Source organism: Bombina bombina, chromosome 5, assembly GCF_027579735.1.
Source record: "Bombina bombina isolate aBomBom1 chromosome 5, aBomBom1.pri, whole genome shotgun sequence".
NCBI lineage: Eukaryota > Metazoa > Chordata > Amphibia > Anura > Bombinatoridae > Bombina > Bombina bombina.
Window position 1 is genome coordinate 354,541,079 of NC_069503.1, and position 22,059 is coordinate 354,563,137.

Sequence of the window (22,059 nt, forward strand, 5' to 3'; positions counted from 1 at the left end):
CTATGCTAACCTTATTAGAGAGGTTACTGAGCTTACCTCCTCTTGGAGTCTTAAAGAGATTTCATGGCTTGGCCGCATCGCATCTTTCAAAATGACGATCCTGCCTAAAATTCTGTACTACTTTCGCTGTATCCCTCTTAATGTCCCCAACGCTTTAATAGATAAGCTCCAATCTCTTGGACAACACTATATCTGGAATAAGTCTAGGCCCCGGGTAGCAGCGAAAATACTCCAAAAAAGATATGAACATGGAGGGGTTGCAATGCCTAGCATACGCGGATACTATGAGGCAGCTAGGCTTTCTCACATCACAGCGTGGGCAGACAAAGGGGAACTATAGGGTTGGAAAAGCATAGAAGCATTAGCCCTTCCTCTGGGCTTAAAGTTGGCGGACTTACCCTGGATCCCTAGTCACAGCTTTGACAGCTTGGGACTAAAAAATGTCATTATCAGAGATAATCTGAAAGTTTGGTATAGCCTTAGAAATCTGCGAGACATTGCCCCACACCCGTCTCCCATTCATTCCATACCAGCCTTACTGGCGGCTCTCCCCGACACACACATACAACAGTGGAACGAATGGGACCTGAATGTGGTCTCCCGCCTATACCCCTCGGGTGCTCTACTCACTCCCCATAATATAAGAATAATTGTCCCAGAGCCCCCCCCGTGGGCCTCTTTTGAATACTCGAGACTCTATGCTTTTATGACATCATGGGGATTCACCAAAGCTCTAAATAGACCCTTGACTAACTGGGAAAAGTTATGGCAGCTTCCTATTAAGACTCCTAGGCTCATATCGTTCCACTATGATCTCTTACAGTTGTCCACCAATAGAGACAGACCCTGGCAGTTGAGGGCATGGGAGGGAGATCTATCCAGACCTATTTCAGATAAAGACCTATGTACAGCTATCACGTTAACTAAAAAGACGGTACACTGTGCAAATACCTTGGAGGCCTATATGAAATTATTCCTAAAATGGTACTATACTCCCACGAGGCTGTCACAGATGTTCCCTACAACGTCTCCTTTATGCTGGAGAGATTGCATGCAAAGAGGCTCAGATATACATACATGGTGGGACTGCCCAAAACTGACACCTCTCTGGAATCAGGTAAAAACCCTCTGTACTAACCTTGGGCTCTCTATCCCACTCACTCCTGCAATTGCCCTCCTACACATCTTCCCGAGGAGCGTCCCAACCCACGTTTCTAAATTGGTCATCTTTGTCCTAGCGGCAACGAAACTGGCGATAACAAGGGCCTGGAAGCAAACACAACCCCCAGATATTACAGCTATTACATCTATAATGCAGGTATATGCCAAAATGGAACAAAGTTTCTATTCTGGCATGGACAAGGAAGAGCTATATTGGCAGATTTGGGATACCTGGTTTAACTATCAGGGAGATCACAGCTAAATATATAGGGCTCCATGTACTAAGCCGTCAATTCATCCGTCATTGTAGACGCGGATAAACTCGCCGTTACTCGCCGCGGGCGAAATGGTGTCCACTGTCGCTATGTACTAATATTCCCCCAATAAATAGACAAGTCTAGCCCGCCGCGAGCAGTTGCGGATTGTTGATAAATTTGACGCCTCGCTCGCCGCGACTAAGCTGATGGTACTTAACTTTCAGTTGAATTGTCTGGCCAATTATTAACACGTTACATGCAAGGTGTCACGAACATCATAGTAGTCGCGGGAATAGAATTTTGCTCCTATAAAAGTTCAACTTATCTAAACAACTTTATTATTGTTCAAAATTTTTTGAAGAGTGATAACAGAGCGTTATTTTTGTAATATTTATTTACAATTTGGATATGGCTTCATCTGGATCTGATAATATATAAATATTAATATAAAAATAATTATAAAGATTGACAACTAACAATACAAATTTAAATAGATTACTCTTTAATTACAGTCGACAAATTGGGCGCAATTTATGTATATGGAAATGAGAGACAAATTAGACACCAGTTATGCTGTAAGTACAATGCTGATATTACTGCCTTTTATATATGTCTAGACTGGCGTCTAGATTGACTTTCCTATTGTTTTGTACCTTGCCCGCCACCTAAAAGTGGCAAAAATAGCGAGGTGGGAGCGGAAATTGTAGCGAGCGGACAAATAGATTTTTTAGTACATTCGTTTTTTGGCGAGTTGGTGGTCAAATGTGTCTAATTACAGTGAAAAATGGAGCGGTAGCGAGGTTTGGCGGATAAGTACGCTCGCAATTTTAAAGATGCGAGTTTTAACATAATTGATGGCTTTGTACATATCAGTTTGCGAGTTTTGACGCGAGATTTGTTGTGGGTAGCTCACTGACTGCTTAGTACATGGAGCCCTTAGTCATGATAAAGTTTCCGACCACTCCCATCATCATAATTAAACCCTCATATCCAGTTAAAGATGTGCTAACTAGCCGATAACACCCGCTTCTCTAAATTTCCTACCAAAAAATGATCGCCCCCCACTCTCTTGCCCCCCTCCTCTCCCCTCCCCCCCATTTTTCTTACCCCCCCTTCCTATAACATGGGACCAATTTTTGTTGCCCTAGCTCGTGTTTCTCCTTCCCTACCCTCTTCCCATAAAAGGCCTCCCCCGCCTGGAGATGCGCACTGTGATTATTAGATGAAGTGTAGGGACAGATATCCCTAGGCTGACTACATGAAATCCCTAGAAAGTTGAGTTAATATATAGGACTGAAGTATCACTCTGTCCCTGTGTTTAAAGTCTGTTCATATTATTCAAAAATGAGGTTTTCATAGTCTGTAATTTTATTCATATTAATTGAACATGAGGTTTATGTGGTGGAGATTTTATTTCACACTTGACATGCTCGATTTCTATGCTCTGCATTTCCATCAATATGACATGCTCGATTTCTATGCTCTGCATTTCCATCAATAGCTATATTTACTGTGTTATTACAACAACATAATGTTTATGTATATGTGAATTTGTTAGTCACCTACGTTGTGACTTCTGTTGTAATGCTTAATCCTCAATAAAAAAAAAAATATATTTAAAAAAAAAAACATAACAAATTAAACAAATTATCAAATATTTAAACTAATTACACCTAATCTAATAGCCCTATCAAAATAAAAAAGCCCCTGCAAAATAAAAAAAAAACCTAGCCTACAATAAACTACCAATGGCCCTTGAAAGGGCCTTTTGTGGGGCATTGCCCCAAAGAAATCAGCTCTTTTACCTGTAAAAAAAAATACAAACAACCCCCAACAGTAAAACCCACCACCCACACAACCAACCCCCCAAATAAAATCCTATCTAAATAAACCTAAGCTCCCCATTGCCCTGAAAAGGGCATTAAAAGGGTATTTAGCTCTTTTTCCGCCCAAACCCTAAGCTAAAAATAAAACCCACCCAATAAACCCTTAAAAAAACACTAACCCCCGAAGATCCACTTACAGTTTTTGAAGACCCGACATCCATCCTCAATGAAGAGGCAGAAGTCCTCATCGAAGCCGGCAGATGTCTTCATCCAAGCGGGCCGAAGTCTTCATCCAAGCCGGCAGAAGTCTTCATCCAGACGGCATCTTCTATCTTCAACCATCCGGCGCAGAGCGGCTCCATCTTCAAGACATCTGGAAAGGAGCATCCTCTTCAATCGACGGCTCTTCCAGAATGAAGGTTCCTTTACATGACGTCATCCAAGATGGCATCCCTTGAATTCCGATTGGCTGATAGAATTCTATCAGCCAATCGAAATTAATGGTGAAAAAATCCTATTGGCTGATGCAATCCGCCAATAGAATTGAGCTTGCATTCTATTGGCTGATTGGAACAGCCAATAGAATGTGAGCTCAATCCTATTGGCTGATTGCATCAGTCAATAGGATTTTTTCACCTTTAATTCCGATTGGCTGATAGAATTCTATCAGCCAATCGGAATTCAAGGGACGCCATTTTGGATGATGTCACTTAAAGGAACCTTCCTTCGAGAAGAGCCGTCGGAAGAAGAGGATGCTCCGCGCCGCCCGATGTCTTGAAGATGGAGCCGCTCTGTGCTGGATAGATGAAGATAGGAGATGCCGTCTGGATGAAGACTTCTGCCGGCTTGGATGAAGACTTCGACCCGCTTGGATTAAGACTCCTGCCGGCTTCGCTGAGGACTTCTGCCGCTTCGTTGAGGATGGATGTCGGGTCTTCAAAAACTGTAAGTGGATCTTCGGGGGTTAGTGTTAGGTTTTTTTTTACGGGTTTATTGGGTGGGTTTTATTTTTAGCTTAGGGTTTGGGCTGAAAAAGAGCTAAATGCCATTTTAAGGGCAATGCCCATCCAAATGCCCTTTTCAGGGCAATGGGGAGCATAGGTTTTTTAGGTAGGTTTTTATTTGGGGGTTTTGGTTGTGTGGGTGGTGGGTTTTACTGTTGAGGGGGTGTTTGTATTTTTTTTTTACAGGTAAAAGAGCTGATTTCTTTGGGGCAATGCCCCGCAAAAGGCCCTTTTAAGGGCTATTGGCAGTTTAGTTTAGGCTAGCGTTATTTTTATTTTTGGGGGGCTTTTTTATTTTGATAGGGTTATTAGATTAGGTGTAATTAGTTAAAATATTTGATAATTTCTTTTTTATTTTGTGTAATTTAGTGTTTTTTTTTTTTTTGTAATTTAGTTAATTATGCAAACCTGTAATAGCAGCGCTATAGGGAGGTTAGCGGTGACAATAACTTGCAAGTTAGCACCGAGCAGCTCTTACCACAAAGCTCATAATCTAGCCGATGGTTTCTAACCAATATTTTGATAATTGATTTTTACTAAAACATATTGTTTCATGTTCTTAAAATATTGTTTATATATATGCAAATTAGGTAATTAGTTACATGTCTTTATTAGTTTTAGTATTTTTTCTGTCTGAAAAAATAGATAAAGTGGACTTTATATAGTGCTGAAATAACTTCCCGTGACAAATGTGATGTTTCTGACACCTTACAGTCATGTGGGACAAACATGACTGACAAGTTGAAAGAAAATAATAGTACATTCGCTAATAGCGAGATGTCAGATATATGAATCATTCGCCTGCACTCGATGCAGATTAAACGCAATAATTATTACACTGTTTTTTAGTACATATGGCGAGCGGGCAGGGTCTCGCTACCTGCGAGTTCTAGCGAGTCAGCTAGACACGCTGTCGGAGAGCAAATTGAGGCTTTAGTACATGGAGCCCTAAAGTGTAAAGCTTTCATTTACTTTTCATTGAAGTGTAATTAAGTTTTGCTTTGAAATTATACTTACTTTTCAGAATTTATGAGCACCACTGCGCTTTTTCAGTTGATCACTGCTTACAATTTTCATCTGGGATTTGAGTGACATAAGCAGGGATTCCCTGTTGTTCTGATAGCGCATACGTTAAAAATGAACAGGCAGGGATCAGGCCAAATAAGAAGCAAATGAACATTCAAGCAAAGGGGCATTCTTTTCTTATAAGTTGGACGCCTAAAGTTACACAAATCAGTTGGATGTTAGGAAAAACGTAATTTAAAAAAAAACATAATTGCCGGGAGGAGAAAGAGGAACATAATTATAAAGACAATAGCTGTAATAAGCCCTTTATTTGTCAAAAAATCATGAATGAAAGTAAAGTTACATTTTAACAATATTTAGGGCCAAATTACAAGTGGAGCGGTATTTTGCGTTTTTGCGATAGCGAAAAACTCCACTAGAATGAAGATTCTTGCGCTAGTCAGTATTACAAGCTGAAAGTAAACTTTTTTGCTCTAGTGGTAACCCGAAAAGCAGAAAAATCTGAACTTAGAATATCATGTGTGCGTTCACGTATTTCCCCATAGACGTCAATGGAGAAACAAAAGTGTAAAAACCCCCCACTCTCGCGCAAACACCATAACATATTCTCATTAGCGCTAACCAGACATGAAAATATGAATAAATAACGGAATATGTCCTAATTATTCATAAATAAATATTTCTACATATATCTAATGGTTTTTTAAACAAATGTATATTTATACCAATATATATATATATATATATATAACAAATCCAGAGGTAAAAGCACTCTCAATCACAGTCCGGGGTGCACAGCAAAATAGTACACAATTCCAAAAAGAAGCAGGCACTCTCCGTTTGAACTTCAAAATGATTTTACTTAGTGACGTTTCGGGGTTTCACCCCCGTCCTCAGACTTACAATAATAGTGTATAAACACAGTGATATACTTATACCCCCCTAACACCAATTATGCCATCAATATATCAATAATATAATAATTCAATAAACAAGCGTTTGCAAATACAGTCACCTATGCTTCATCGTGATCAGGCTCACAGCGGTGCACACCCGGCGCTTCCATTACGTCATCTGCATGGAGACAGCGCTCTCTAGTGAATCACACCCCCGGAAGCCGCCAACCACCTACCTCTGCCAACCACAGCAAAAGAACGTCATCAACAGACGTTTGTACGTAGCTGGAGGCTTAATTCCCAGTGATCGTTTAGGCAACTATGTGATCCTATGTGAAAAAGTGAACATTAAAAACATTATCAAAACAGCATTTTGTACATAATTTAAAAATATCATTTCTCCATTAGAACTATTTCTACTCATAGTATTATATTAGGATGTCGCTTATATACAAATACTTCCAAATATACATCGCTGTCTAACATAAGGATATAAACTCAATGTTACCCCTGCATTCTGCTATTCTATGCTCCATACTATAGTACACTAAATTGGAAATAAACACATAAGTAAAGTAGTGATGGCACATATTGTAACACTATAGGAAGAAATTATTGAATAACATTTCTAAAAGACCCTTATAGAAAGATATTTCAGAAAAGTACACTTTCAGAAAAAACACTGCCAATCTAGCTTAACGTTCAGGCCCTTAGGGGTCAGGGTGTCCAATTCATATGTCCATCTGGACTCCTTCTGTAGTAGCAAATTACCCCTGTCACCACCTCTTCTCAGTGCAGGGACATGATCAATTAGGGTATATCTTAAGTCACAGACATTATGCCCGCTCTCTAAGAAGTGGCGGGCAACTGGTTGATCCGATTCACCCTTCTTAATTGCCCTTCTGATTGAGCTTTTATGATTTGCCATACGTATTCGTAGGTTATCATTAGTTTTACCCACGTAAAATAAACTACATGGGCAATGCAGCAGGTAGACCACATGAGTGGTAGTGCAAGTCATCCTGTGTCTGTGTGTATACCTTTTTCTGCTTCTTGGGTGATGGAAAAATTTTCCGGTTATTAGCCCGTCACAGGTGGTGCAGCCACTACATCTATAGCATCCTGGCTTGACATCCTCCAACCATGTCCTATTAGCGTAGCAGTGAACCGGGTCTGTGAGCTGTAGGATATCTTTCAAAGATTTTCCTCTTCGGTACCCAATCCTAGGTTCACCCATCCCTTTAAAAGGGAGGCTATCCTCTAGACGTAGAATTTTCCAATTCTGTTTTAGAATGGTGTTAAGGCCATTCTTGTCAGCCGCATATGTGGTCACCAGGGTCATCTTATCTTGTTCCACCATCTGTCGCTCAGGGACATTCTCAGAGTATACTTCACTGATGTGTTTTTCCAATAATCCCTTACGATAACCTCTCCTCAAGAAGCGCTCCTTCATCTCATCTGTTTGCCTTGCTGCCCGTTCTTCTTCGGTGTTATTCCTTTAACCCTTACAAATTGGGATTTCGGTAACGCCTTCTTCAGTGCCGGGGGATGACAGCTGGTTGCCTCTAGAAGAGAATTTTTATCAGTGGCTTTTCGGAACAAAGTGGTTCCTAGACCATCATCAGTTTTGAAAATCCTTAAGTCAAGGAATTCTATTTCCTCCTGGTTATAGTTCATTTTGAACTTGAGTGTTCTGTGCTCAGTGTTTAGTTCATTAAACCAGCTGAGTAGATCCTGTTCGTCTCCAGACCAGATCACTATGAGATCATCAATAAATCTCTTAAAGTAAAGGATCTCCCTCCTCTTAAAACACTCGGTCCCATGGTCTTCAAATTCTGCCATAAATAGGTTTGCATAAGATGGGGCCACATTGGACCCCATCGCTGTTCCCATCAGCTGTTGGTAGTGTTGCTGTTCAAATCTGAAATAGTTCTTTTTTAGACAGGTCTCAAGGAGATCAAGGATGAACTCCACCGGGGGTCCTATATAGGGACTTCTCAAAAGTTGTGGTTGTAGGAGGATCACAGACTGGACCACAATATCAAGAAGAAGGGGTGACTACGAGGTCAAAAAACGCCGGAGGGGACGCCCCCACCCGAGGAGGGGGCAAAACAAGAGGAAGACCACCACGCCGGAGGTACAAGAGGAGGATAACATAGTTATCAACCTAAGCCAAAGAACATTATCGGAAACTGACCTGAGACTCCTGAAGAGGGGACTATCCTTTGTACCTACGGGGTTTACGGATTACTTTGACCTGCATATTGATTTACAAAGATTCCAGAGGATGTTGAAACTTAAGGAACATTTTGGCCATAATAGTACCGAACAGGTGGTGGAGTTTAGAAAGAAGAGCACCTTTGATCCTAGGAGTAACAACACTAGTATCCAAACCTTCTGCAAAGTGCTGGAAAAGGAGATGCAAGAATCTGTTCAAGATCAAAGACAACAGGTAAGGTTCAATCTTACTAAGGCAGAAAGGGACTCTCTTAAAGCACTATCCAAGGATAAAACTATAGTAATAAGGAAGGCGGACAAGGGTGGTGCTATTGTTTAACTTGACTATGCCTATTATAGGGATGAAATCCTGACACAATTGGATGATGTGGCTGTATATTCTAGGCTTCCTAGGGATCCCACAGACAAGTTTAAAAAGGAGATTGATGATTACCTAAAGGAGGCTTTTGAGGATGGCATCATCACACAGGATACATTGGGATACCTAATCAAGGATTACCCAAAAATCCCAATCTTCTACACACTCCCTAAGGTACACAAGAGCCTGGAGAGACCGCCGGGGAGGCCGATTGTCTCGGCGGTTGACTCGCTATTGCAACCACTGGCCATCTATGTAGACAGTTTGCTGCAACCATACGTGCATGGCATGAGGACCTACATCAAGGATTCAAAGGATGTTATTGATTCCCTTGTGAAGATCAGATTGAAGGGAGGTGAATGGCTAGTGACCCTGGATGTCACTAGCTTGTATACAGTGATCCCCCATGAAGAGGGTTTGTCGGCTATAAGAAAACAACTTTTGAGAAGTCCCTATATAGGACCCCCGGTGGAGTTCATCCTTGATCTCCTTGAGACCTGTCTAAAAAAGAACTATTTCAGATTTGAACAGCAACACTACCAACAGCTGATGGGAACAGCGATGGGGTCCAATGTGGCCCCATCTTATGCAAACCTATTTATGGCAGAATTTGAAGACCATGGGACCGAGTGTTTTAAGAGGAGGGAGATCCTTTACTTTAAGAGATTTATTGATGATCTCATAGTGATCTGGTCTGGAGACGAACAGGATCTACTCAGCTGGTTTAATGAACTAAACACTGAGCACAGAAAACTCAAGTTCAAAATGAACTAGAACCAGGAGGAAATAGAATTCCTTGACTTAAGGATTTTCAAAACTGATGATGGTCTAGGAACCACTTTGTTCCGAAAAGCCACTGATAAAAATTCTCTTCTAGAGGCAACCAGCTGTCATCCCCCGGCACTGAAGAAGGCGTTACCGAAATCCCAATTTGTAAGGGTTAAAGGAATAACACCGAAGAAGAACGGGCAGCAAGGCAAACAGATGAGATGAAGGAGCGCTTCTTGAGGAGAGGTTATCGTAAGGGATTATTGGAAAAACACATCAGTGAAGTATACTCTGAGAATGTCCCTGAGCGACAGATGGTGGAACAAGATAAGATGACCCTGGTGACCACATATGCGGCTGACAAGAATGGCCTTAACACCATTCTAAAACAGAATTGGAAAATTCTACGTCTAGAGGATAGCCTCCCTTTTAAAGGGATGGGTGAACCTAGGATTGGATACCGAAGAGGAAAATCTTTGAAAGATATCCTACAGCTCACAGACCCGGTTCACTGCTACGCTAATAGGACATGGTTGGAGGATGTCAAGCCAGGATGCTATAGATGTAGTGGCTGCACCACCTGTAACGGGCTAATAACCGGAAAATTTTTCCATCACCCAAGAAGCAGAAAAAGGTATACACACAGACACAGGATGACTTGCACTACCACTCATGTGGTCTACCTGCTGCATTGCCCATGTAGTTTATTTTACGTGGGTAAAACTCATGATAACCTACGAATACGTATGGCAAATCATAAAAGCTCAATCAGAAGGGCAATTAAGAAGGGTGAATCGGATCAACCAGTTGCCCGCCACTTCTTAGAGAGCGGGCATAATGTCTGTGACTTAAGATATACCCTAATTGATCATGTCCCTGCACTGAGAAGAGGTGGTGACAGGGGTAATTTGCTACTACAGAAGGAGTCCAGATGGACATATGAATTGGACACCCTGACCCCTAAGGGCCTGAACGTTAAGCTAGATTGGCAGTGTTTTTTCTGAAAGTGTACTTTTCTGAAATATCTTTCTATAAGGGTCTTTTAGAAATGTTATTCAATAATTTCTTCCTATAGTGTTACAATATGTGCCATCACTACTTTACTTATGTGTTTATTTCCAATTTAGTGTACTATAGTATGGAGCATAGAATAGCAGAATGCGGAGGTAACATTGAGTTTATATCCTTATGTTAGACAGCAATGTATATTTGGAAGTATTTGTATATAAGCGACATCCTAATATAATACTATGAGTAGAAATAGTTCTAATGGAGAAATGATATTTTTAAATTATGTACAAAATGCTGTTTTGATAATGTTTTTAATGTTCACTTTTTCACATAGGATCACATAGTTGCCTAAACGATCACTGGGAATTAAGCCTCCAGCTACGTACAAACGTCTGTTGATGACGTTCTTTTGCTGTGGTTGGCAGAGGTAGGTGGTTGGCGGCTTCCGGGGGTGTGATTTACTAGAGAGCGCTGTCTCCATGCAGATGACGTAATGGAAGCGCCGGGTGTGCACCGCTGTGAGCCTGATCACGATGAAGCATAGGTGACTGTATTTGCAAACGCTTGTTTATTGAATTATTATATTATTGATATATTGATGGCAGAATTGGTGTTAGGGGGGTATAAGTATATCACTGTGTTTATACACTATTATTGTAAGTCTGAGGACGGGGGTGAAACCCCGAAACGTCACTAAGTAAAATCATTTTGAAGTTCAAACGGAGAGTGCCTGCTTCTTTTTGGAATTATATATATATATATATATATATATATATATATATATATATATATATATATATATAATAAGTCCACAAGGAGCACTCACCGGATTTGCGTGTAAAGTTTAAAGGACTTATTGTATTTTGAATTTGATGCACTCCGGCTGGAGTCTATGTGATCTGGAGTGCTAGCTTGCACAGCATTTTAATATATATATATATATATATATACATATATATACAATATATATATAGTCTGAGCAAAGCAAAAAACACTCACTGGTCTTTAGTCAGCAATAACTTAAAACGTTAAATTTATTTCAAGCGTGACGTTTCGAAGCAAACAAGCCCCTTCCTCTGACAAACAAAAGTGATTCAAACAAAACTTAAATAGGCCCTCCCCAAACAATCTGCCAATGAGAAAACAATGTGTGCAAAAAATCAGGTGCTAAAGTATACATAGAAATTAAAATGTGAATATGGTAATAATATATTAAAATCTGTAATAATATACTGCAAATCTCATTCCTAGAGCTCACAAACACAGCGCCCTGCAGATAATAAGAATAAACTTAAGAAATATATAAACATTTTGATACCATCAAATAGCCGAAAATCCTACTATAGACCACCTATGATCCCATTGGAGGATAGCCGCACACCCCCCTGAGCCCATTGGGCTCCATACAACACAAAAAAAATCAAGAAACCAGGTCAGCACAAGGCACTAAAATGAAAACTAGCAGAACCCCAATCTAGCACATAATCCTCCACATCTTCCTTCTATAAGTAAAAACAAAAACAAATTGCCACCACATAACTAACAGTCGCATAGTTCAATCATTAACTTACGCTTCTTGCACCCCATCTAACAATGTCACGGAGACCAATCACAAGAACTGCCATCCACCAATCAGTGTACTCTGCCGAATACAGGAGGCGTGTATACAAATCTAGTGAATGGAATTAAGTCCAAAAACTCTGTGGAGGGCAACAAATAAGATCAACAAGTAAATGTATGATGTAGAAATCTCACAACCAAATATGTTGAATTAAAACAAAATACCTCAGCACATAGCAAGGTGTAGCGATCATTGAAGAAATAACCTGCATTGGATCGGACCATTCCCCGTTGTTAGGGAAACCAAAGAATAAACAAAAGTGATCCGCTAATCCCCAACAAGCCAAAAGCACTTAGGGGTGTGAAAACGTAATGACTTCAACAAAAAGGGGAAGGAGGGAGTAGAAACTTGTGTTAAAAGTTATGAGTGACTACTACATCGGGAGCAATCAGTGAGAAAAAAAATTGTACAATAAAATAAACACATAAATAGAAAGGACCAAATAGTGAAGTGTATCCCATATTAAGTAGGCACACTAGTGAATACAACTAAATCCCAACACGCATTGTGTTGTACAGGCTCCTAAGTATCCATCCTGTCAGCATGGATACAAAGAGGCACTGTGAAATGTCACAACCAAATGCAAATTGATACTAAAAAGTGACAAACCATATACCCATCAAAGACAATAACTGATGTTAATGTATAAACCCAACGAGAACTTCTTAGGCTGGCCTGTGAAATGGAGCTCCAAAGAATGTGACCTATACAGTCTAGAAAGTAACTAGTGAAGTTAACTGAATATTGAAGAAAAATAAGCATGATAAAAACATAAACAGAATAAAAATATAAAAATACATATATATATACAGGGAGTGCAGAATTATTAGGCAAATGAGTATTTTGACCACATCATCCTCTTTATGCATGTTGTCTTACTCCAAGCTGTATAGGCTCGAAAGCCTACTACCAATTAAGCATATTAGGTGATGTGCATCTCTGTAATGAGAAGGGGTGTGGTCTAATGACATCAACACCCTATATCAGGTGTGCATAATTATTAGGCAACTTCCTTTCCTTTGGCAAAATGGGTCAAAAGAAGGACTTGACAGGCTCAGAAAAGTCAAAAATAGTGAGATATCTTGCAGAGGGATGCAGCACTCTTAAAATTGCAAAGCTTCTGAAGCGTGATCATCAAACAATCAAGCGTTTCATTCAAAATAGTCAACAGGGTCGCAAGAAGCGTGTGGAAAAACCAAGGCGCAAAATAACTGCCCATGAACTGAGAAAAGTCAAGCGTGCAGCTGCCAAGATGCCACTTGCCACCAGTTTGGCCATATTTCAGAGCTGCAACATCACTGGAGTGCCCAAAAGCACAAGGTGTGCAATACTCAGAGACATGGCCAAGGTAAGAAAGGCTGAAAGACGACCACCACTGAACAAGACACACAAGCTGAAACGTCAAGACTGGGCCAAGAAATATCTCAAGACTGATTTTTCTAAGGTTTTATGGACTGATGAAATGAGAGTGATTCTTGATGGGCCAGATGGATGGGCCTGTGGCTGGATTGGTAAAGGGCAGAGAGCTCCAGTCCGACTCAGACGCAAGCAAGGTGGAGGTGGAGTACTGGTTTGGGCTGGTATCATCAAAGATGAGCTTGTGGGGCCTTTTCGGGTTGAGGATGGAGTCAAGCTCAACTCCCAGTCCTACTGCCAGTTTCTGGAAGACACCTTCTTCAAGCAGTGGTACAGGAAGAAGTCTGCATCCTTCAAGAAAAACATGATTTTCATGCAGGACAATGCTCCATCACACGCGTCCAAGTACTCCACAGCGTGGCTGGCAAGAAAGGGTATAAAAGAAGAAAATCTAATGACATGGCCTCCTTGTTCACCTGATCTGAACCCCATTGAGAACCTGTGGTCCATCATCAAATGTGAGATTTACAAGGAGGGAAAACAGTACACCTCTCTGAACAGTGTCTGGGAGGCTGTGGTTGCTGCTGCACGCAATGTTGATGGTGAACAGATCAAAACACTGACAGAATCCATGGATGGCAGGCTTTTGAGTGTCCTTGCAAAGAAAGGTGGCTATATTGGTCACTGATTTGTTTTTGTTTTGTTTTTGAATGTCAGAAATGTATATTTGTGAATGTTGAGATGTTATATTGGTTTCACTGGTAAAAATAAATAATTGAAATGGGTATATATTTGTTTTTTGTTAAGTTGCCTAATAATTATGCACAGTAATAGTCACCTGCACACACAGATATCCCCCTAAAATAGCTATAACTAAAAACAAACTAAAAACTACTTCCAAAACTATTCAGCTTTGATATTAATGAGTTTTTTGGGTTCATTGAGAACATGGTTGTTGTTCAATAATAAAATTAATCTTTAAAAATACAACTTGCCTAATAATTCTGCACTCCCTGTATATATATATATATATATATATATATATATATATATATATACAGATCCAATACATGACAGGAAAAAAGGCAAACTCTAACCCACATCAAGGAGGTAACACGATGCAAACACAAAAGTACAAAAAATACAAAAAATGTAATGCATATACCCAATGTAAAGAAAAAGAAAACATGAATGAATATATACAATAATTTCAACTGGAATAGCTAGAGCCATCATGCATATAATTCATTAGGTAATTATCGAAACCTCCATCAACAATATTGAGGATCAAAACACAAACCAAAAACCAAATTTATCAATGGATGTGGACCCACATTGTAGCATATATGAGTGAATGTAAACTCTCATATAAGAATGAGACAAAAAAGAAAGGGCGCCTCCTTGTGTAGCCAATTTATGTAAATGGATGATAAATATTTTTGCAGATTTTGTACTCACATGTGGTGAAGGCAACGATAATGCCTAGGTAGACGGTCTGGAAACTTATCAGTGTCCCAGTTGACTGTGCACCATAAGCAGGGCTGCTCCTCTTGAATGGTAAAGGTCTGAAAAAATGGAATGGTATGTAGAGGGCGACTCCTAGTGCAGATCAGTTGATACAGTTTAGACCCCCAACTAATCCCTTTAGAGAGATACTCACATATTATGGAGCACACTTTAGTGCTAATGAGACAAGCTGGGTATATTGTAGTGGCCCAGCGCACATAACACTCTGGCAAGCAATGGATCAATGTAGCAAATAGAAGATAGGAGACTTCAGAAGTATATCAAAATATGTTTTTATAAAAATAAATAAATAAACATAAAAACAATCAGTAAAACACGCTACGCGTTTCTCAGAGCTCACCACTCTGTTTCCTCAGGCAAGTTATACTGATCTGTGACTGAAGTCTCCTATTTATACCCAAAAAACTAATTGGGATATCAGTTACACCCATTACACACCCTTTTAATTAACTCATGCAAATGTTTCCATAGCAACCCTTCTAACTCCACCTAACATTTCTTGAATGGAATATACAACATATTTGATACATTTTATACAGAGATCTGGTGAATAAACTTCGTACATAATGTGACATTAGTTAAATTATTTGTACAATGTAACGAAACATCATCCTATATAAAAACAAAGAACCCATACATTTATATAACTTGATCCATCAACCAAAATCCTTATGTATCCCAATATAAGAAAACTGTATATTTATTTGTCATATAGATTTTCTCAAAATAAGCATAAGTATATGGAACTTAACTTAATCTTCTTGTTCGTAGCGTTAGACCCATCTTGTATTGCGATATGTATGAAACATAACTTATGGGTGCATGTCATTTTTCGCTCAACCTTTGGGCCCCATCTTAGGTTCCTTGCATTGTCTTTTGCAATTGACGAAATTTTCTATATCATTTTAAAATAATACTCTTTAAATTTAATACGCTTCCTACCGGAAATAGTCATAAGTAGTTTCGGTATATACCGATGCTAATCTATATCTGCAGTGTTGTACGCTCAATGACCAATCAGATACAGAGGTGTGTGCATGTTATCCAATCCCTCTATCTATTTTAAATTTGGCCAATCGGTGTAGATTTATCGTTCTCTGTGTTTGTAGTCCGCGCTGATCTTTATCCGTGTAGCCCTTAGCCTGTATAGCTGTCATGAGATAGACTGAATATCCGGCCATGTTAGTGCTAATACTAATCGTAAATTTCATTACTGCATCTAAAGTAAAATACTTTCAAATGATCGAGTCGAATAAAGTTAGTTTTCAATTTTGAGTCATAAACTGAATAAAGGACAAATATGTTGTAGTCTCTATGTTAGTACTAAACTAAAAAATGTTATTATTTGCCCTTTTCATAGAGGTGTGTCCGTGTCAACCAATGTTCTTTTGCGGTTATCCATGACAGTTATATATGAAAAAATTCAATGTGCTTGTGAGCTAATCTTATGATGTTGACGTGACTCTACTACCAATCGAGTGTCTGCTAAGTTTCTTTAAAGCTGCAATACGAATGTTGTGTTTTCTATATTGTTTTGTAGAATTCAAATGTGAGTTACTTTTAGACTAAATGACGGTCCCTTCCCGAAAGAGAATAGTCTACCATGTTATATATAATCATTGTCTATGAATATGATGTATAAATCCTAATATATAAATATAATAGCAAAGTGATTATATTATGCATGATAATGAGTTGGACCAACCAAGTTACTGAATGGTGACAAACCAAATTCATAACTACTAACAGTTTGCACTAACTATTTATGATAGTTATGTCTATAGGCTAAAATATGTAGTGATAAATAAACATGTGTGTAAAGTGTATTTATATATAACGAACAATTATAGTGACCTAATATATATTATTACCCTATTATAATGGGCTTATGTGATATTATTAATACCTAACTAAATATAGCATGTGTAATTATAAATAAATACAGTGCAAATATTATAATAATAAATTGTTAAAGGGGTGAACATTAATTATATATATGCTATAAGTGTGTTTGGTAGTGAAAAGATATTCTATCTATGTTTTAATAGACATATAACAAAGTGTATCTATGATATTCTAATGTTATAAGTATATAAATAGTGATGTAAATATTCTACCTATGTTTTAATGGGCATATAACTATAGTGTGTCTGTGGTATTCTAGGAAATAACATAAAAGATACCTATATCACCACACTATATCACCATACCGGTATGATAAACGTGAAACCTATTAGTAAGAAAAAATAAATAAGTCTATATTAATAAAAACTGGTGATGATAAATATAAACATAATGATTATCTTATAAGAAAGATAATACCTAAATATCACTAACAGTGTTGATAAATGTGATATGACTATACATTGTCCTACAATTAAAATGCTGCTGTATCTATAACTTCATTTAGACCTTCTGGATACAGGGTCGAAAATTTATAAATCCAGAAGGTCTCTCTTTGATGGAGTTTTGTCATCCTATTTTGTGAATTGCTGGCAGTTACTATCTCCAATGGAGTAATCTTCATAAGACATTTATTAGTACCATGTGTTGTTGTATGGTGTCTAGAAGTGCTGTATTTATCTAGTCCTTTCCTAATACATCTAAAGTGTTCTGACCATCTTTGTCTTATCATCCTGCAGGTGCGGCCTATGTATTGTAGGCCACAAATGCAGGTGATACAGTAGACCACATACGTGGAGCTGCATGTTATTTTTTGTGTTAGTGTAAAAATTTACCCTGTGTTATTAGCTTCAATGGTACTCTGTCCATTAATTGTGTATTTGCACATACTACATCTACTCTAATTACATCTATAGAAACCCATCTTAGCACTGTGTGTGGTTCCTAATAGTGATAGATTTCTATTTAATGGAGGGTCTATTTCTCTTTTACACATCACTATTTTACTGGGTGCCAATTTTTCTTTTATTGTAGGTGCTCGCCTAAATGTACATAATGTTTTTTCCCCTAAGATGTATTTCAATACAGGATCTTTCCTTAGTAATGTCCAGTGCTTAGTTAAGATCTTTTTGATCTCCCTATGGTTATCATTATATTTCGTAATGAATGTGGATTCATAACCTGAATCAAATGTTGATTCTATTTTCTTTTTATTGGTTAATAAATCATTCCTATTCTGGGCACGTTCTCTATGGTAGCTGTGTTCAATAAGTTGTTCAGAATAATGTTTCTCCTTGAACCTATCTATGAGAATCTGACTTTGAATGTCATATGTACCAATGTCTGTACAGTTCCTTCGAATTCTTCTGAACTGGCTATACGGAATGTTGGGTTTCCAGCTGGAATAATGATTACTATGATAATCAAGTAAATTATTACTGTCAACTGTTTTGAAAAAGGTGCATGATTCCACCTTATCATCTATGCCCCACATTAGGGAAACATCCAAAAAAATCAATTCTATGTACTTGTATATTCCATGTGAATTTAATACCCATATTGTTCCTATTTAGTTCATTCTGAAAGGTTGTCAAAGAATCTAGTGGACCTCTCCATAGAAAGAGTAGATCATCTATATAACGGCCATAGAAGACCAGATTTTGCTCCCAGTTTGAATCATAGATGTATATTGACTCAAACAAACCCATAAATAGGTTTGCAAAACTGGGAGCAAATCTGGTCCCCATGGCCGTCCCCTTAATCTGGATGTAAAAGTGATCCAAAAACTGAAAATAATTGTGAGTTAAGATGAAACTTATCAATTCTAATATAAAGTTCTTTTGAAGATCTGACATATATATGTCCTCACTTAAAAAACAATCTATAGAATTTAAACCTATGTTGTGTGCAATATTAGAATAAAGTGAAGTTACATCACACGACACCCAATATAGATTATTCTCTTTCTTTATATTTGAAAGTTTGATCAATAAGTCCGTGGTATCTCTGATGTGAGACCTTAATTGCACTACATATTTTTGGAGATAAAAGTCTATATATGAAGACAAATTGTCAGTTATACTATTCATAGTAGCACATGCAGCTCCACGTATGTGGTCTACTGTATCACCTGCATTTGTGGCCTACAATAGATAAGCCGCACCTGCAGGATGATAAGACAAAGATGGTCAGAACACTTTAGATGTATTAGGAAAGGACTAGATAAATACAGCACTTCTAGACACCATACAACAACACATGGTACTAATAAATGTCTTATGAAGATTACTCCATTGGAGATAGTAACTGCCAGCAATTCACAAAATAGGATGACAAAACTCCATCAAAGAGAGACCTTCTGGATTTATACATTTTCGACCCTGTATCCAGAAGGTCTAAATGAAGTTATAGATACAGCAGCATTTTAATTGTAGGACAATGTATAGTCATATCACATTTATCAACAATGTTAGTGATATTTAGGTATTATCTTTCTTGTAAGATAATCATTATGTTTATATTTATCATCACCAGTTTTTATTAATACAGACTTATTTATTTTTTCTTACTAATAGGTTTCACGTTTATCATACCGGTATGTTGATATAGTGTGGTGATATAGGTATCTTTTATGTTATTTCCTAGAATACCACAGACACACTATAGTTATATGTCCATTAAAACATAGGTAGAATATTTACATCACTATTTATATACTTATAACATTAGAATATCATAGATACACTTTGTTATATGTCTATTAAAACATAGATAGAATATATTTTCACTACCACACACACTTATAGCATATATATAATTAATGTTCACCCCTTTAACAATTTATTATTATAATATTTGCAATGTATTTATTTATAATTACACATGCTATATTTAGTTAGGTATTAATAATATCACATAAGCCCATTATAATAGGGTAATAATATATATTAGGTCACTATAATTGTTTGTTATATATAAATACACTTTACACACATGTTTATTTATCACTACATATTTTAGCCTATAGACATAACTATCATAAATAGTTAGTGCAAACTGTTAGTAGTTATGAATTTGGTTTGTCACCATTCAGTAACTTGGTTGGTCCAACTCATTATCATGCATAATATAATCACTTTGCTATTATATTTATATATTAGGATTTATACATCATATTCATAGACAATGATTATATATAACATGGTAGACTATTCTCTTTCGGGAAGGGACCGTCATTTAGTCTAAAAGTAACTCACATTTGAATTCTACAAAACAATATAGAAAACACAACATTCGTATTGCAGCTTTAAAGAAACTTAGCAGACACTCGATTGGTAGTAGAGTCACGTCAACATCATAAGATTAGCTCACAAGCACATTGAATTTTTTCATATATAACTGTCATGGATAACCGCAAAAGAACATTGGTTGACACGGACACACCTCTATGAAAAGGGCAAATAATACCATTTTTTAGTTTAGTACTAACATAGAGACTACAACATATTTGTCCTTTATTCAGTTTATGACTCAAAATTGAAAACTAACTTTATTCGACTCGATCATTTGAAAGTATTTTACTTTAGATGCAGTAATGAAATTTATGATTAGTATTAGCACTAACATGGCCGGATATTCAGTCTATCTCATGACAGCTATACAGGCTAAGGGCTACACGGATAAAGATCAGCGCGGACTACAAACACAGAGAACGATAAATCTACACCGATTGGCCAAATTTAAAATAGATAGAGGGATTGGATAACATGCACACACCTCTGTATCTGATTGGTCATTGAGCATACAACACTGCAGATATAGATTAGCATCGGTATATACCGAAACTACTTATGACTATTTCCGGTAGGAAGCGTATTAAATTTAAAGAGTATTATTTTAAAATGATATAGAAAATTTCGTCAATTGCAAAAGACAATGCAAGGAACCTAAGATGGGGCCCAAAGGTTGAGCGAAAAATGACATGCACCCATAAGTTATGTTTCATACATATCGCAATACAAGATGGGTCTAACGCTACGAATAAGAAGATTAAGTTAAGTTCCATATACTTATGCTTATTTTGAGAAAATCTATATGACAAATAAATATACAGTTTTCTTATATTGGGATACATAAGGATTTTGGTTGATGGATCAAGTTATATAAATGTATGGGTTCTTTGTTTTTATATAGGATGATGTTTTGTTACATTGTACAAATAATTTAACTAATGTCACATTATGTACGAAGTTTTTTCACCAGATCTCTGTATAAAATGTATCAAATATGTTGTATATTCCATTCAAGAAATGTTAGGTGGAGTTAGAAGGGTTGCTATGGAAACATTTGCATGAGCTAATTAAAAGGGTGTGTAATGGGTGTAACTGATATCCCAATTAGTTTTTTGGGTATAAATAGGAGACTTCAGTCACAGATCAGTATAACTTGCCTGAGGAAACAGAGTGGTGAGCTCTGAGAAACGCGTAGCTTGTTTTACTGATTGTTTTTATGTTTATTTATTTATTTTTATAAAAACATATTTTGATATACTTCTGAAGTCTCCTATCTTCTATTTGCTACATTGATCCATTGCTTGCCAGAGTGTTATGTGCGCTGGGCCACTACAATATACCCAGCTTGTCTCATTAGCACTATAGTGTGCTCCATAATATGTGAGTATCTCTCTAAAGGGATTAGTTGGGGGTCTAAACTGTATCAACTGATCTGCACTAGGAGTCGCCCTCTGTATACCATTCCATTTTTTCAAACTCTCATATAAAAATGAATGTGAACTCTCATATAGAAATAAATGAACTTGAACTCTTAAATGCAGGACAGAACTCTCATCTAAAGAAAGTTCATATACACAAACACACAGATACTCTTATTGTGGACACATCAGGATGATAATGCAAATGGGACCATAACCATCCAACTAGTGGTAACATTGCCATCCAGTGTTGATATTAAGTCCCTTCGGGGCTAACGTTCCCAACTAAAAAATTCAGCGGGCTTCTTTCTGAAGCAGAATTCTTTCTCTGTTGCCTCCTCTCCACAGGGGGGGAGGACATGGTCTATGACCCTAAATCGTAGATCCTTCACTGTGT